The sequence below is a fragment of the Chroicocephalus ridibundus genome, chromosome 3 (assembly GCF_963924245.1).
Source record: "Chroicocephalus ridibundus chromosome 3, bChrRid1.1, whole genome shotgun sequence".
NCBI lineage: Eukaryota > Metazoa > Chordata > Aves > Charadriiformes > Laridae > Chroicocephalus > Chroicocephalus ridibundus.
The window spans coordinates 18864452-18883654 of record NC_086286.1 but is presented as its reverse complement, the minus strand read 5'-3'; positions in this window follow the sequence as shown (position 1 = coordinate 18883654).

Below are 19203 nucleotides of genomic sequence, written 5' to 3'. Positions count from 1 at the left end.
TGTCAAACTGAAAGATGGCTTATTTGTAAGGAGCCAGCAGTGTTCATGGTGCTACACATACACAAGCTGTAGGAAAATATAAACAAACTGATACGAGTCAGCATAAAAGCGCTGATGACTCATACTGGCTGAAAATTGGCCCCAAAGATTTTGTTACCTAGATGACCAGAAGGAAGCTCATTCTTCTAGCACTAGAGGAATTGGCAAGACTGAGCTGTTTTCAAAGCCTGTTTATCAAGATTTTCAATTTTTGGTTTATAAATTATTTGGGCCCCTCCACAATGAGATGAGTTATGTCTGTCTCAACCCTTACTTTTCTGATAAATTCTCCAGGCTTACTAAGCAAAATAAGATATTTAGTACTCAAAGCAGGTACAAACAACCTGACAGTTAAAGCACTATCAGCATCAGTCTGCATCAGGCTTCTCAGGTTTTTTTCAGATAGATGTAGTTGACAAGGTGCCTGTTTAAACCCAGTTTGCAGTTGGAACACAGACATATGGCCCTAGAGCTCAGCGTGATGACAACCTGCCCCTGGGACAGGGGTTTCTGCTCATTGGTTCTGCTGCAATGGAGAAAGAGGGAGCTGGTTTCCTCTAACTGGCTATACTTACAGCTATCAGTACCAACACTGCTCCTCAAGTAAATCTCTCAGGGATGCCTACTCCCCAGAATAGGCTGTCAGGACGAAAAGATGTGTCTGTGACTATTCTTTCTCCCTTCTCTAACATTGACCAATACAGGAACTGATTCTGAGCACAGAAGAGCACTAAAATTCAGCCAGATAAATAGCATACTCTTCAACTTCTGCATTGCATCAGGGAGGAGCAAAAGGCAGAGGGAGACAGGACACACCAGATCTTGGCTTTATAAAATATGCATGGAATTCGTAAAGTCCATAGCAAACCTTGTCTTGAAAGACTCACCACTCATTCCAAAAAGTAAATTGTGTGACTGACTTTCAGGGAGTTATACTTCAGAAAACTAGAATGGCCTTCCTTGAACTTCCATGAGCTCACAGAAAACACACATCTGCAGACAGCAATAGAAAAGACTGGTCTGGTTCATCCCTAATCGTTATCTGACCTAAGTAAGGGACAGCCACTGGCTCCAGCAGGACCTGAACAGAACAGCAAAGAATCCAGCAACGGGTCCAAAACTCACGTCATCCTGTGGATGAGCACAGGCCATCTGAGAGTCCTGTGGGATCTGCATGAGAGTTTTGGAGGGAAATTCCCCATTTCGGCTAGAAGGGACATACTCCTGCTATCCTGGACAAAGAATGCAGAAAAAAAAATATTTCTAAGCGAGTCCCATCTCAGTCCCTTGCATGCCCATTTCTGTGGGAGAAAGCGATTAGACCCTTGATATTTAGGTCAGCAAGCCATTTCCTCCCTCTTCCAGTTGAGACAATGCATTATAAGCATTACAGCAATCTCCCCATGAGATTAAGGAAAAAAACCTACAAAATTCAGTACTTGGAACAAAAACATAGGAAAAGACTAGAAATAAAATTGTTTGTGGATCTAAGTGGAAAATGAGAATTTTTTATCCTTCCAGTCCAGCAATATATCTAAATGTTTATTGTATTTATACAAAGAAAGTTATAAAAAGAAAATGGAGAGGCTATCAGAGTAGCACAGTGGCTGCTGGAAAACTGTTTCAAGCAGTGCATAACCTTTGCTATAGTGTTGACACCTTGGAAAAGCAGCTTCACTGTGGAGAAGGGGCATGAACGATATTCTTGTGGGCCACAGGAGAGACCTCAGTCCTCAGCCTGCTGGGGAAGGTCTGTGCTAATTATATAGGGCAAAGTGAGACAAAGCTATCTTAATCTTCATTGGGGAGGGGAAAACACTGTTTGGCTACGGCCAATGTGCACCTCACTGAAGCAATGAGGCTATTAAAACAAAAAGTTGTCTGGAGCACCAGCTCATCTTGTAGGCTGCTCTTGTTAATCCATCATGAGACCTACAGCAACCTTGAGGTGCCTTTACATGACACCCCTCAGGTATGGGATTGCAACAGATTAATTTTCACTCCCTTACGTCCGTGACACACAGCAGACAACTAGACCTATATAATAAGAAGGGTTCAATGTATTCTTAACCAGGTTAGTGCTGATACTTCATGTTCAGACAGGATGCTTTTCTCAGAAACCCACACCACACTGCTTGAATATTAAGTGCAGAACCCTGTTACATGCCTCTGTAACGGAAAATTCCTTTTATTGCGCAAAACTATACGGGCTTGACTGAAGGAAAGCCCAGTTATAAATAATTCACCCAAGTAATGAAGCAATCTTAAGACTTGGGTAGAATGCTTCATGTGCAGTTCTTTCATGAAAAACGGCCTCTTTTTCTTTGCTTTGCAACCCAGACACTAAAAAAAAAAAAAAAAGAAGCAATGCCATATTTTCTGTCAATATACCCCCAGAAAATTATTAACAGCCAAGGTCTTTTCTTAACCAACCAAAATGCTAAATTTTTTTGAAGGAATTGGTCCACATAAAAACAATCTTTGGCTGACTTCCCTGAAAACCTTTGAAGAACCTGTTTTCTCTACAGCTCATCTACCTGAGGAATGGGTGAGCAGCTCATCAACGCATCCATTGCTTCTTCTCTGCAGCTCCCACCACTGGTATTGCTGCACTGGGACACAAAGCAAGGCCTTAATTATATGCTGAGCTCGACAAGCTCACAGGAAATTCAAGTGTAGCTGGAATGCCTCCATCCTCCTTCTTGCCACCACCGGACAGACAGCAAAACTTGCCCCCAGTAAATTAAAATTTTAGTTCTGTAACACCAAAGTTCATAGACTCCAGCCCTTGCAACACCCCAAAGAGAGAATATAAGCATTTTACAGAACTGAGACCCATTTTGGCCTTGCCAAATGGCAAGCTGGAATGCTCCAGCAATACAGCAGCAGCTACAGAGCAGCACAGGGCCTGCATAGATTTGTACAGTGCCACCATCTCTGTCCTTGGCACAGGGGCAATGTCAGGGATGTGATTGAGGCATTCCATGCTCCAGAAACAGAAGCAGCTGGGTAAAGCGTCTGCAAGAGCACCCACGGGGGCTGCTCTAATTTAAACTGGCCCCTGAGCAGCTGAGAAGCTGAGGAATAGAAGCAGAGATGGCCTCAAGCCACTGTTGTACTCTCTTCTTGAAACTGCACCTTCTGAAGCACAGCAGAAAACAACAGCAGATTGTAAGAGAGCCAGGAATGAAGCTGGGCAGAACAAAGTCTCTTCACTCAAGAAAGTCTCTTTTAACCCCGACACCAAAACCACCAAAGCTAACATTGCTTCCTGCTGCATCACCTAAATAAGGACGAGGAAGAGGGAAATAGCTCAGTTTCTGATCATGCTGTAGCACTGAATAATGTAATTTCACTTCCGCAGCATTGCTTTTGAATTACCCCCAGGAAACCAGGAGCAGTCAGCCCCTCAGCATACAGAACTCATCAAAATTTGAGTTTTGATCTAGGAATCATCCCAGACAGTCAGAGCAATCACTTTGGGACTTTTCCTAATCAGATGAAGAGGGTTAAATGGGTAACAAGCAAAGAACTCCACTATGTCTTACAAGTAACGAACCTTACTCAAGCCCAGTGCACTGACAGCAGGATTGCCCATGTCTGATAGATTAGATTGGTTGTGTAAATGAAACTGCTTTTCCCTAATAATACATGCTCTCAGTGGGAAGAGTTGGGAAAGGGGTAAGAGCAGGAGAAAGAAAGGGGAGCAAAGGGGAAGAAAAAGTAATTCAACATTTGTCCCACAACATGGTAAACATAGAGAAGCCAAAGCAGGGCGCTGGAAAGTCTCCCGTTTCCCACACAAGCTGCAAGACAGTCTCCTGGACACTCAGCCCTGACAGTGAATGACTTTGGCAAACCCGGAGGGGAGAAAAGCATTCCTTCCTGCCACTGTGTATGTCTGACGGTGGGGCACAAGCTCTAGCTTAGCAGAGTTAATTTCTTATTTGGACTCACTTACTTTGTATCTTAGAATTGGGAGGAATGGGGTGGCCTTCAGATAAGTCTCCAGATACAATTCAGGTTCAAGGACATGGACAGTTCAGGATTTTATTTCAAACTAAAGCAAAGTTAGGTTTCTCCTGTAAATTTAAGAGTGATTCTCTGGAGAGATTCAGGCCTGTAGAGCCTTCTGTGATCCACACCATTTCTGGGAAATATTGTGTATTCTTGGGCCTGACAGATTCAAGCATACAAATAGATCCCTCACCTCCAAATAATTTTAAATAGAAACGCCTGGTTTATTGGCCAAAATCATCTTGAAAACTGAGTCTGCAGTGGCTGCAGTATGCAATTGAAAGCATTTCCCTAATTGCCTCTCTTCCCTGTCAGTATCAGCCACCCTGGCTCCCCTTGCCAGAACTGAATACAGATAGCTACAAAAGAGAATGAAAACCTACCTGTTGCTGAGGATTCTTATATGGAAAGCCAGCATCCTCAAACTGCCCGAGATGGCCAGCACAGAGCTCACTGACCACATGAGGAGAGGGCATTAGTGAGGTCCCCCATTGAAAGAGGGCCTTTTCCCAAGCCCACCACACACCACGTGTGCACACTCGGCCTGGGAACAAGAGAGGCTTCATGGCACCCAATCTCCCCCTGGGAATCTCTTAGCAAGTTACTTCCAGAGTCCCTCTGCCTCAGGGAAAGAGAGTGAGCACACAGGAACCAGCAGGCATGAAACTGTCACTGAAGTGGCTTTCATGCAGCTGGTATAGTCCTCAGTGAAAGTCACCTTCTACATGACCTTATTTCTCTGTACATCCTCCCATTGCTACTATGAGGGTAGCCATACTCCCTACCTCACGTAGGTGTTGCAAGAGGAGGTGCATCAAAGCTTCTAAGTCCTGTGGTAATCAAGTAAACAAGTATTAACTGCCTTAAAAGACATTAATTTTTTTGGAAAGCAGAGTGGGCTTTGTAGATTTAGAATAACAAATACAAAGCCACTAAAACAACAATGACAATTTTTATGGTTTGGACTGAGGGTGTAACTAGTCTTTTTGCAAAGACAAGAAAGACAAGAAAGCTGTATTTTTAGTCTAATTAGTCAAACCTAATGAGCCCCTAAAACCTTATGTTTCTCTCAATCAGCATTCTATCAGCAGTGACACTATACTAACCTTTCTCCATAAAAGAGCAGCCCAGGGGCCATCTAAAGACACTCCAGTGTGACTGACTCAGAGTTTCTCCATAAAGTAAAGCTTGCCTAAATTTCCAGACCAGATGGTTGAACTGTGAGACAATCCGTCAGATGGCTCTGAAGTGTTTACTACAATTAAGGATATGCAATCTGGAAATGCCCTGGGCTCAGACAATTTGCCCGCAGATTTCTGTAAAGCTTTCAGAAACAAATCCACACAGTCTCCTTCTGAACAGGCTTAATGATATCTTAGCCAAAAGCAAGGGAATCAGCCATTATGAGAAGCAAACAGAACCCCTTGTTAATGCCTTCTCGCCCCTGTAATGGGCAAGATAGCAAAGGAACATAAACTGTTGACAAACATGAAGAAATAGGATCAGTTTCTCAATAGCAAACATTTCGTGTGCACAGTGCTTTTCATTCAAGCAATGGAAACATTAATTCCCTCTGTGCTCCTCAAAGACTTGCAATTATACCTACTGTGCTGATAGGAAGACTGAGGCACATTGCTACATAGCTTGTGTCCATCCGGGGGTGGGAGAACAGCACAAACAGGGTCTGCCTGCCTCTTCACTCACTCTCTTCTTCCTTTCTTTGCTTTCCATCTGCACCACCATCAGCCTAAGGAAGCAGCTCACAAACCCCTAACAATTTCTCAAGCTCAGGAAAACAGTTTGCCTTTGACACCAGGAGAGACAGAGGACTCCTGCTGGAGGGGACAAGCTCATTTCGAAACAGCAGAGCTGAGGGGAGAGTGACTGTGAACAGAACCACACCAATACATGGTCCTAACTACCCTTTGTTAATGGTCACACCAAGAAGAGTACCTCGGTACCAAGAACATGAGTACCTGGTAGCAACCATCCCACGTGTGTTTCCAAAACAAGCAGTGAAAATCCAGGATATTCAGTTTAACGATATCTATCTATGACAGATCTGGAAAAAGCAGATTATAATTCAATGGCTACAACTAAAACCTGTGAGTGCCTAGAGTCATGAGCTGTTCCATGACTACTTTAAGCCAACATAACCACGAGCTGCTGACAAAAAACAACTCTCCATCTTCCCCACTCCTGTCACTCCTTCCCACTCACACCAGCAACTGGGAGCAGCGTAGAGCTGTATTGGTTTATGAATGCTTGTGCCAGCACTGGTAGCAGGATGGGAGAAGCAGAGGTGGTAACGTGAGGCTGGAGGTGACTGTGGCATTGTCATCCCAAATTAAATTCATCTGCCTTTAAAATATACATGTGACTTTCCCTACCCCTCGCACTGACCTTGCAGCCCACGGGTCTGACTCTTCCTGCCAAAATGGTGCATGCCATGCTTCTGCTAAGCCCCACGGCCTCCTCTCTAAGCTGAGCTTTACAGCACACATTTCCTTTTGACCCTGCAGCTCATGGAAGAGGCTGCTGTGCAGCCACACAAGTACTGCTCAACAACCAGAGGGGAAAAAAACCATGAGACTGCATAGTTGAGAATTACATTTGTTGCACATGCTCAGATGGACAAATGAAGGCTGTAGAGCCTTCACCACCAAACAGGCCTTACACCGCCAAACTCCTGGCTGTTTGTTTTCATACATCTCTTTGATGTAACTATGCATACACAGAATATCCTCTTCCATTGTGCGAGATTCCTGAGGTAGCTATTCCTGGTCAAATGGCTGCGCACTACATTTGACAGTATAACTAAAAGCAAGTGAAAACCTCCTACTACATATTTTATTATGTATAATGAATGGAAATTGTGCCTGTTAAGAACAGAGGGGGGGAATCTGATGCTAGTGTACAACTGAAGAGCAAACAGGCTGTGGAAGGTATTTCTGGGTGGAAGACCCCATCCACCTCATGTCCCAGAAGGTCTGAACTCAGTTCAGGAAGTGTATCTTTAACAAAATAGGATCACCAAGCCTGAAAATGCTAGTGAAGAATACCTTGCAGCCTTTAAAACCAGGGGTTTGTGGCAGATAAAAACTAAAAAAAAAATTAAAAAAAAAATCACATGCATTACTGCCTTAAATACCACATTTTATGTATCTCTCAGAATGCTGAGAGGATACAACACAACTTTCAGTGTTTGGGGTGTTAGGCTTGCTGCTGAATGCAAGGCAAGCGCAGAGGGATTTAACAGGAGCAGTTACGGCGAGACTGCATGCCTCCTTGTATTACGCTGCACATAAGCCCACATGAAGCGGTCACCAGTTGGAAACCTCACCTGCTCAAAATGAGTTACAAGCTGTCTCATTCAAAGACTGGATATAGCATGAGCTCTCTTCCAGTTCCTACACCACAAATTCACCATAACTCTTTGCTCAAGCTGGCAGATGCAGGAACAGACGCAAGAACTGCAGGAGCCACGCTCAAAGCGTCACTGTTCCCACCAGTAGACATTCCCATGCTTCTCCTTGAATCGGTGTTGTACTATGCTGGCAGGTTTAAGGGCATGAGAAGTGACCTGCTATGATCTTATACATAAGCAAATGATTCCATTCTTTAGAGCTGTGAAGCAGTGTTAAATTTATAGAGTTTTCGTGCAGATTATTTGCAAATGAGTTCAATAGATACCAGAACTTTCTTTAGTGTTACATAGGCAGTTGCACAAAGCTTGGCAGGGCTTGAGATAAATTTTTCAATTTCTCCAATACATACTTGTAATCTCCTCACATGACCTGTCTCACACATTGCTCACCAGTTCCCTGTGCTCCACATTCTCACCACCCAAAAACCTCATGCTGCACGTAATGTCTGCCAAAAAACCCCTACGCACATCTCCAAGTCCACTCTCAACCTGCTATACTACCTCTCTCCCCAAAACTCATAAAAAACACCTTCCCTAGGCAGCTGCTTCAAAGAAATTCTTGTCTACAGGTGCTTGATAAACAGCCTGTATTACCAGAAGGACCTATCTATTAGGTAATGTAACTGGTAATTCTGAGATAGGGTCCCCTGCTACACTTCCCTAATGTTTTCTTACTGCTATTATTCAGCAGAACTACTGATGAAAGTCAGTTGGATCATGAAGATAAATAGTAAAAGGCAAATCAAATCTTCATGCATTGTCCCGTGGTCTTTCTTCCAAAGACAGATAGCAACCTGTAAAATGCTGAGCTTCGTACGGTATGTGACCCATCAGATTAGTGACATTCTACATTATCAGCTGCCTAAATCCTGGCTGGAGTGTCAGAGAAAGGCAGGTGGGATTATACAGGGAAAAGGCTTATTTGGCCCCTGTGAGTAGTATGGAGGTCAGCAAATCACTTCATCCTGCTCTAAATCTGCAAGGTGTGACATTTTGGCTGACAAAAACTTCTCCCTTATTTTCTTTTTGATAGCAACTTTGGAAAAATTAGTGTATGTGCAGTTTTATATATTCCAACTCTGACAGTTTCAGATGATGTCCTTTCCTGCACAACAAGGGCGTTTTCAACCTCAGTGTGTAAGTCAAATCTCATAATTTCATTGGAAAATTGCAGATTAGAGCTCTGAAAAGGTCTCACTTTCTTCCCTCTGCTTCTGAGGTGAAAATGAAAACCGGAGGGGAGCACTTGAACATTTTGCTGATGGGATCACCTACAGTTTTCTCTATTGGTACCGATCCCAGCTTATAAATTCAGACATAAAGAATTATTTTTGTTAAATAGCATCCCACAAGCCAAACGATTTTTCCATCCAGCAGCAGCTATGAGTGACAGAGAAGATGTTAAACATAAGCAGTCTAGTTTGAAATATAAGCACCTCAAAAGAATGTCCAGATCCTGAATTACACAGCTCAAATTGTCATTTAAAATCATCAGCTTAGATAATCATATGCTCAGATTGTCATCTAGCATAGTTTAGAACAGCATAGTATAAGGCAGAATCTGGGCTTCACAGTGTAAACACGGTACACAAGTTGCTCTGATTCGCTCCTAGAAGAAAGAAACTATGTCCTCCACTTCTACTCTGACCTGCTGTGCAACTTATGTAAACTGATCATCTTCCACAAGGCACATCGATTGGATGTACCATAGCTCTGTCTCTAATACAGGGACTAGCTGAACTCATGATGTGCCGGAAGAGCTTTGTGAAGCTCAACCTGTCATGTTAATTGAGTGAGAGATTCCACATTTACAATGTAGCATAATTGATGCTGCCAAGAGTACAAAGTGCCTTCACCTGTGATTGTCACAGGAGCACCCAGAATCTAGGGTACACCCACAGGGACCTGCAAGGCAGCCACTGTCAGATAAGGTGATCATCTCAAGTCTGACAGCTATATCCAAGTGTAAGGAACACTTAAAGAAGCAGCTTCCTCAAGGACAAAGCATTGTGGCCTTCCACTGGTGAAGACTGATACCACAAATCTGGGACTCCTTGCACCAGACAGTGCCCACCAGCACGAGTAAAACTCATGATAAGGCATTCAAAACAGATGGGAGGACATACACTCATGCAAACACAGTTCCAGCCTCTGAGTCTGTATTTGGGCACTATGTGCCAGAACAACATCTACACGTCAACTCAGCCTGGGCCACAACACACCGATCCACGGAAAAGATCATCAATCTCACTGATACTCCTTTTCCAAGCAACGCTTAAGAGAACATGAGCTTTGAGGTTCCTTCTATCGCACCACATGAGAGACACTAAAATGGGAACTGGGAGAACGCGCCTGAAGAAGGCATTTTTAAGGGAATAACCCTAGGTTAGAAGGATGAGATAAAGATTTTCAGACTCTGCCAATTCATCAAAACAACGCTGTGGTCAGGGCCCAAGGGCTTTGGAATTTTCATCTTCATAATTTCCAAAATTATTAGACTGGCGAGTTTTCAGTTTGTTTTTTTTCTTCTTGGCAAAGGTGCATTTGTAAAAGGAGAAGTATTCCAACTGAGGTGGAAAAAATAGTCCCTCCCTTCTTCCCCCAGACACACACAGATGACACTAAATGCACACTGCAACAGACAATAGCTGGTGTTACTGATATTTTCTAACCTGTCCCCAGCAGGTGAAGTGGAAAGGGTCACTCTGGAGTTTCTTCAGATGAAGTTTGATTGATCAGCTGTTGCTGAACCAAATAGTTGCTCTAAACAAACTTATTAAGAAACCCCTAACAGATTGTATTTAGTTAACACATTTAGCAGTGGCATCTGCACTAGCTAAATCAGACTGGAGCAAGCACACCTACCTCTGGCACAGCATCTAGTGGAGAAAGCATATTAGACTTCTTTTTGTTCACAGTTTTTTCTCCCTTCCCTCAAACCCAGTGACCCCCTGTGACAAAGATTTATAGAACTAGCAGTCTAAAGGGGGTCACTGCAGAGCAAGCAAGCGTAAAATGAAAATGGAAGAGGTAACTGGAGATTAGCTTAAACCTAGATTCATATTGTACAATTATCACTGTAAATTCAGGAGTTCAGAGGAGACAGCAACGTGCTATTACTTCTCACTAAGCACGTCGGAGTGATTTAGAACAAGTGACCATTGGTTCAGCTAGAAACAACAACTTGGTCTTGAAATTACCTTGACTTGTTACTTGCTGCTTTAAACATGAGTTGCAATGATCTACCCTCCAGTCCGCAATTTGCAATTCTCATGAGGAAAACCAGCAAATCTGAGATTTTTCAGCAAGAGATTTGTAAAATCATCCCTTTGCTGGGACTGCTGAGGAACACTCACTGGGGAAAGAAAAAGGAGAAACGAACACCGAAGAAGAGAAGGTCTCTTTGCGTTGATTTATTTTCCAGTTCACATTCTTAAGCACTGAATTATCCATCTTCCATATAAAATGACGTATTTATTACTATCTATTTTCCAGACACCCCACAATATATAGCAAGAATTCCCCATATAGAGAACTCTCAGCCCAAGGACATGTCTAAGGTGATGGGTACAAGCAAACCCATGCTTCTTTGCCTTTCTTTCTCAGCTTAGTACACTAAGAAAAATTTGGGTCTCTACTCTCATTTCATAGACACATTCAAGGACTCTAAACATTAAACCAGTATGTGTGGCATAAGAATGGTTTAAGACTGACTATGTACACTCCAGGCAAACACAAAAGTATCTGGTGGACTGGAGATTAAACTAGTGCTTCTGCATTACTGCTGATTCTTTTTCTATTCTCCAGAGGGCTTTAAAAGTGTATATATTTATTCTAGGAAGAATCCAAACAAGTTTCATTCACTTGTCCTATAAAACCACAATAGCTGAGTCAGTCTTTAAAGGCATTTCTCTATTTACTATTGTTTCCTTCATATAGTACTTATTTACCATAAATAGGAATGGATCAATTTTTATTTACTTGAAGATATGACCATTTTTTTCCAGAACTGCTTGAAAGAGACACTTCCCAGCTGTAATCTCTTGTACCATATTAACTGGCACTACTACCTTCAACCTTGAAGCAAGTCTCCTTCAACTGTGGAACTAAGTGAAAAGTTAATATTTTTTTACAGGAAAACAACAGTCCACCACTGGCCAGATTTATCCCACTGCCAGAATCTCTTCCACCAGAACAGCCAATTAAGCAAAAGGTTAAGTTTAATTTTCAGTAAGTTTTCGCCTAGGGTTGTACTGGTGGAAAGGTCACCAGAGCTGGGTACTGTGTAGGTAAGAGACATCTCATCCTTTCTTTTCACAATTTTTCTGGAACACCAATACAGAGCTTTTCCACCATGCAGAGGAAGTGCTAGCAAGAAAACAAGAATGCCTCATAAACAAACCCACAACACAATCCCTCAATCCAGTAATGTCTTAATTGGATGACTAAGAACATTTCATAGATAAACTGCTAAATTATTCCCTACTTTGTAAGGCAAGATGCGTTTGGTAGCCCAGAAAATATAAAGCTACTGTAAGACCTAACAAATACCAGGCAAAAGATATTCCATGTAATCTATATTTGAATTGCCCTGCTGATAAGGCATGCAGTCTTAGAATTATAGAATCATAGAATGGTTTAGGTTGGATCTTTAAGGTAAGACCTTAAAGATCATCTAGTTCCAGCTCCCTGCCACAGGCAGGAACACCTCCCACTAGACCAGGTTGCTCAGAGCCCCATCCAGCCTGGCCCAGTCTTAACACACTAGGTGTCATGCTCTGGGTCACAGCAGATGACCCAACTCCATTTCACAGGCTGCATTTCAGTGAATGGAATGACTCCCTGTTCCTCTCCTCATTCTCAATGGGAGTGACTGTGGAAATTTTAAAAAAGAAAAACAACCAGTACAATAACAAATGAGCCTTCCTGAAAAGCAGCAAGACATTACACCTCTCAAATGAAGACATACTAAAAGGCACAGAAAAGGATCATGGACTGGTACAAGCCAGACATTTCAGCACACTTCTGAATATCATTGAAAGTGACACCACTTAAATATTTTGCTGATCTGAGATATAAACAGGCTCAGATTCATATACACAAACTCCTCACCACCTCCTTTCAATCCCAGGACATGTAAGTCCTGTATTTACCAATATAACTTGTAGACTGATTTGATTATCATTTATTTTGCAGAAATGCCTCTGCACCCTCACCCCGATCACTTCCTACTTCTGACTACACAAAAATATTGACCCAGTCTTTCCACAGGAGTTGGATCAGTTCCAGTCCACCCTGCAGAAACCATGGGCTTGATAAATCCACTGCCCTTCAACCAGTCCTGGTTGGAGGTTACAAAGGAGTCACTTCTAATTTACTCACATAAAAGCAAAGTAAATTGGGATGAGCATTTCCCAACACACTAAAAGCATTAATACATCAGTTACCTAAGTGAATTAAGGTGCTTAAGATATCCTCTCCACCCTATAGCAGGTTAAGGCACCCTTCAAATATGTTTTGGTTAGGAGAAAAATTAATAGGCATGTATAAGCTTTGAAAGAGATCTGTCATGTATGAAGAGCAGCTGCTGATATTTATGCCCTACAGAGAGGCTCACTTGGAGTTTGATTACAATAATCTAATGTTCTGATTTGTGAATTACACTCAAGAACCATTTATCCCCTCATGCAGATGCAATCTAACCTCATCAGTCCTGTCTGACATTCTCAGTGGTACTTTTAAAGCTTTTGGGGACATTTGATCATGGAGTCAGCTTGACAATTCTGCTTGAGGGGATTTGTCAAAGCCATTAGTGCAGATTGGATGCCAGTGTCTGAAGGATGTAGTATCACCTGTGTTAGCCTTCATCAGCTAGCCAGGACCTCAGTGGTATATATACATGCATTGCAATATAAAAGAGACAAGCCTTAAACCAAAAGCTTTACACAAAGTTTAATCCAAATCTTCAAGATTCAAAACATTTTCATTCATTCTCTTCCCGTTCATTTTCAGCTCTGCATGATATGTTACATTTGGGAAAGCCAAAGAAAACAGACAGTACCCTGAGGAAGGCTGTACTCTCAGTATTTCTAACCCAATGGAAAGCAGGAAAAATGGCAAAGGAGACACAAACCCAATCACAAAGCTGAATGGTGGGTCCAAGCTTCCTCAAAAGAAGGGAGGTTCAAGGGTCTGTAGACAGTTTGGTCCTTCAGAAGCAAAGGAGGGACTTGGAAACAGCCAATGACTCACCACTTTGAAAACCTGACAATACTTTGTCAGCGAAAGCATACTCTGAAAGAGCAGCAACTGCCTAAAAACAGAAGGAGGTGAGATTTTTCCATGCCAAGTGGGCAGGCTTATGGAAACACTGTCAGAAGAGGAGCTGATCACTCAAAAGCTGGTCTTCAAACCTTTCCAAAATGTGGTTCAGGAAAGCTTTACGGCATCAGCTTTGAGAGGAGGGGTTTCTACCAATTACTAGCATAGGGCAGAAGCAGAATCACAGCTTCCCAACATTGATGAGCTGTCACTTCTCAGATTCTTTTCTGGCTCATTTCTAATAGAAACCAGATCTGAGGAAAGGATACTCAGCTGGTTTACTTTCCCAAAACAAAGCCGTTGTTAGATTTTACCCAGTGAGGCTGCAGCACACCTAGCACTAGTTGCTATTTTTGTTCACCTCAAACTGTAGATATTCATAACTATCATAACTCTGACTATGGTCAGAGCATACATACAACCCTCAGCAGTTTGGCAGCTGAAGGTAACAAAACCAGAGTACACAGAAGTGTAGCCGCCTGCACAATCTACGTTCAAAAGCTCAACCAGCAACAGGAACTGGACTGCAGAGGAGAGCTTCAATATAATGTGAAAATTCACAAGTGGGAAAGTATACAGAAACCTTCCATTCAATGTTTTTTTCATTTCAGTTTGTTCTGTGGCATATGTTTGCCCAGCCCAATAACTGGGAAGATGAATATATTCTCCTGGGAGAGAAAAGCAGAGCTGCTGAGCAACATACTTCATCCACAGAACAACTGATAGGCCTGTATATAGACAGGACCATGCAAGTCCATCCAGCTTAATCCTAAAAACAGACAAGGGAATCCGTAAATTCCAATTTCCATTTGGTGTCCAGGGGCCACCAACCCTACCTACGGGCTGAAACACCTGGTCTCAGTCACTTCTCCAGAGCTTGTTTCTGCTTCAGCAGAACTGTCCCGGGCTGCCCATGGCAGGGTGGTGAGGACAGGTCTCTGAACTCCTGGAGCTCAGAGATTGACTCTCGCCAGGGAAATGCACGCTGGATGGTCTGAACTAACTGCGCAGAAGAAAAGCACACTGACATTTTTGTGACCCTAACACACAAACCATTGTCTCTAGCAGCAAACATATGGCAAAATCAGAAACAGAGCTGGGGAAAAAAAAACCAAACACATTTTCAGTTCATTTAGTATTCCTCTGAGAAAAAAAAAAAAAAAAAAAAAAACCAGAAAGACCCAAAAAACCAAAACCATCACCTAGCTCCAGTTATCATGTCCAGCACTTCAGCAACAGTTGGCTTTTCATAGTTTATGTATTATATATTACACACACCTTTCCTCCATCTACCTTAAGAGAGCTCCAGAACAAAGAACAATTTATCCCTTCATTAGCATAGATGTGGTTCTCAGGAAAGGGAACGTGAGCACTTGAGGAAGGTGCCCAATAGTTGTGACACGCCTTTTATTTTGCCTTTCCCAGTAACTGAAACCCAGAACAGACCCACGCGTTTGTGTCTCACTCAGGTAGCTGCAGCCTCAGTTGAGCCAAATATTCAAACCCTTGCAAACAGGCCATGGCTGAGACAACAGCCTCACACCTACAGCTGACCACGCTGGGACACATTCCCATTTCCCTGCCTCCCACCGAGTTGCAAAGGGAACTTAGTACCTATAACTTTACAGCTCCTTGGAAGAAACCATCACAAAAAAAGTTTATTTAAAACAACGATTCTGATGCGTATTAAGAAGTTTTGTTCCCCGTGTCTGAAAACAGCAACAGAAAAATGAACCTGTTCATATTCTTTTTTTTCCTCAGAGGCAGGGAGTTTTGGGCCATCCCGTTGCTACATTTTTATTCCATTACAGCTCACTTGAAATCTTCCAAGTCTATTTTTACACTGATAATAACAAGACTTTGCATTTATAGAGCATGCTACAAACATAGGCATCTACGTCCCTTTGGGAGGCTGCGAGGGAAGTGCTGGAGAGCTATGAAAACCAGGCACAGGGTTAAGTGGCAGAGTCCGTATCGGAGTAAGGATGGGGACTCTGGATCTCCTGGTTCCTCTGCCTCGCAGTCATTCCTGAATTGTCTGTTTTCCAAAGAATTTTAAAAGCTTTCTTGGAAAATGTGATTGGTACATTTTTAGCTTGGTTTTCCTCGGAAAAGGGTTCACCTAACCCCACTGCTTGCCACCCCCACTCCCAAGTAACTTTCAAATCTGCTAACTGGTTTCAGACAAATTTGAGAGGATTAATGGCCTCGAAGATGGTCCTACATTCCAGCACTTTTTGGAAACCAACAATTGAGCAGAGGCCTTCAGGTTAGCGTCTCCAGAGAGGGAGAACGCAGCTGCTCTACACTCTGCTTGGCAGCACAAACATACACACATCTGTATATACATACATAGACACAAGCAAACACATTTAGTGACAGACCGGCCACCACACGCACAGCTATGGGCCAGCTACTTCCTACCTTGTGGACTTCTGCAGAGGACACGCAAGGACAAGAAACTGGGCAACGGCAGCACACAGCTTTCAACGTGCCGTTATCTTTTGGGCAGCTGGCCTAGCTGACATGCAGAGCGGGGCTGCGGGGCACCGCGCAGCCACGCTTCGTCTGCTGGGAGCTCAGGGTAGGTTCAACGAGGTTCAGGGGGTGAAAAGCACACCCAGCCAGAGCACAGTGCACGCAGCTCCACTGCTCAGAGCACAGCGAGACGATGTGTTACAGCGCTTTCTTCACCCACCCGCTGGAAGACAGCCGATCCCTCTGGTGGCTCCAGGAGGGGAAGCCTTCATGCTCTCCCAGAGAGGTGAAGTGCTGGGTGATCTCTGTCCCTCCCCTGCTGGGCTCCAAGAGTGTCTCTGTCTTCAAGGCAAAGGCCAGGCATGGTCAAGTCCTCTTCCACACTTTGAAGAACATTATGCCCTTCAGCTAAGATGCAGGTCTCCTAAGTGTTTTTGACAAGGAGGAGACCTTTTTGGTAGTCACATTTTGATAGTAACATAAATAGACACAACTTCTTTTTAAAGAAGGAAAAAAGAAATATTCCAGCTCTTTCTCAAACTATGTAACTGCCACGCAAACATCTTTCACTTGCAGACAGGTTAGCTGGCAGCAGATAACATCTTGTTTTTTCAAAGATGCTAGGGACCACCAGCTACTTTATTATCACAATCAGAACCACTTTATTATAACAAATAGCTTCAAATTTGATCTGGAACAGAGAAGTAACTCTGAAGCAAACAAAATTAGATTACTCCTTTCTTGTTTCAGGAAGAAAATCATAAAGCATTTGAAGACAACATCCCTTCCTAAGATGCATGTTAGCTTTAGAAAAAAAAAAAAAAGTAAGTGTATCGTGTTCCACAACAGGAGAGCATAATGGGGCAGAGACAGAACCGTTACTCTGGAGTATGACTTGAGAATAGCAATGGCTCCTCCACAGAAAAGTACTGATGCTCAAATATGACCGATGAGTATCACAACACCCATTACACGAGCTGGCCTACAAGCAAATTGAGATGCGTGGAACATTGTCTTTATGTTTTCCTGGTGTGCTATGTCCCCTTTCTGAAGAAAAAAAAAAAAAGAAAAAAAAGAACTGAATTTTCATAGACACATCAGTCCCTGACTCCTCTTCAGAGCTGCACAAAATGCTGTTAAAAAGGCAAGATTTTTTTTTTTTGCATGTGATAATGGATGTTTGTCCAAAAGAAAAGTATTGAGACTACCAAACTAATTTTCAAAGGTCACCGTATCTGTTGCACGTCTGAACTTCTTTACTACGGAAAGCAGAGTATCAGAGAAGGAGAAATGTGCACACCAGTATCCCATGCTAGGATGGAGTAGGGGTGCAAGCAGTGCACAAGCTCAAACCTGGAAACAGCCTTCACAGCGCCTTATCCAGCCTCTGTTACACAAAGCAACTGTTAGTGGAAAAATCATAGGAGGTTAATTGTGCTGATTTTTATCTAGTTCTAGCTCATGTTTTCTATCCAGTGTTTCAAGGGCAAGCAGATCACTCCTGTGTAATTTGAACAGCCATGTTTTTTAAAAGGATTGATTGTGTCAAAACTGCAGAACAGGACATTTCTTCAGGCATATCTCAATCAAACAGGACTTAAAGCTTCATATGCCGAGGAGAAGGCAGGCTTCAACCGCATGTTGAGATCCTCCAATGCCTAAAATACACCAAGGATGAGCTCCAAAAAGCCACCCAAACTCAGCAGGAAGTGTTCCCCTAATTTTAATAACATTTTACTCAAAAAAACCTTGCATTTGTACTAGTCAAAGTAATCCATCATCACTTGACAATTAAAATGAATACAGTAAACTCAGACACTTTTACATTTCTACAGAGTTTCTTTAAGAAATAAAACCAACAGTACTAAACCTATTAAAGAAATAAACCCCCCAGAACATCCTATTTCTTAAAAAAAAAAAAAAAAAAAAAAAAAAAAAAAAAAAAAAGAAGAAAAAAAAGAAAAAAGCTGTGCTGCAAATTCTTCCTCACAGCAATTGACAAGGAAAGGCAAGCATACCAGTTTTGCTGATCTGTACTTATGCTGAGATAATCCCAGGTGCACGAGGCTGCACCTGGGACATAGAAGAACAGATGTGAAGAGGACAAAGGTAGGCAAGGCACGAGAACCTGTTAGGAGACACACCACATCTGCAGAGAAAACCGTCACTGCTATTTATTTCATATCCCTGCAGCCCAAAGCTGGTAGCCGGCAACAAAGAACTGAATCCTGCAAAACACCAGTAAAACTGAATTCAGCAGGGAAGTGATGGCAAGCCAGGCAAAGGAGTTTAGAAAAAGAGAATACTTTTTCTAAAGTAGCATAAGATAATTTCTAGGGATAATTCATGATCCAGCTGTCCTGAAGAGTCATAGAATGGTTCGGGTTAGAAGGGACCTTAAAGATCATCTAGTTCTAAGCCCCAGCGTCATTCCTTTGGTTCACTCCTCCCATTACCATTTGAACGCAAGACATGGCAATAAAATCATATGGAATATGCATGAGATTAGCTCACTGCTCTTAACAACAAGATGGATGTAAATTCCCAGCGACACGGTTGACATCTGTGGACTGACACCAGCTTTACACACAGTTAAACACGTATTTGTTCAGTGGGGCTGGTAAAAACGGTCAGAATCAGCTAATCAGAAAAAAATAAGTCAATTTTTAATAAACTAAGTCAATCTTTAATAACAGCCTTGGTCCAAACTGACTGCAGGTCTACATCTGTTCTTATACTAGCCACTCTATTTTCTAGCTTGATGCCTGGCTTTGGTGTAGAGAAGGTATAGGATATATCTTTCAAATCCTGCTCCTTCTTAACAGCTTTCCCCAGGACAGGAAACTTTTCTGCATGCTGCTCCCAATAACCTTCAGCATTCCTCCTTACCTTAGAAGTGTCTGTCTTACAAAACTCTTCTA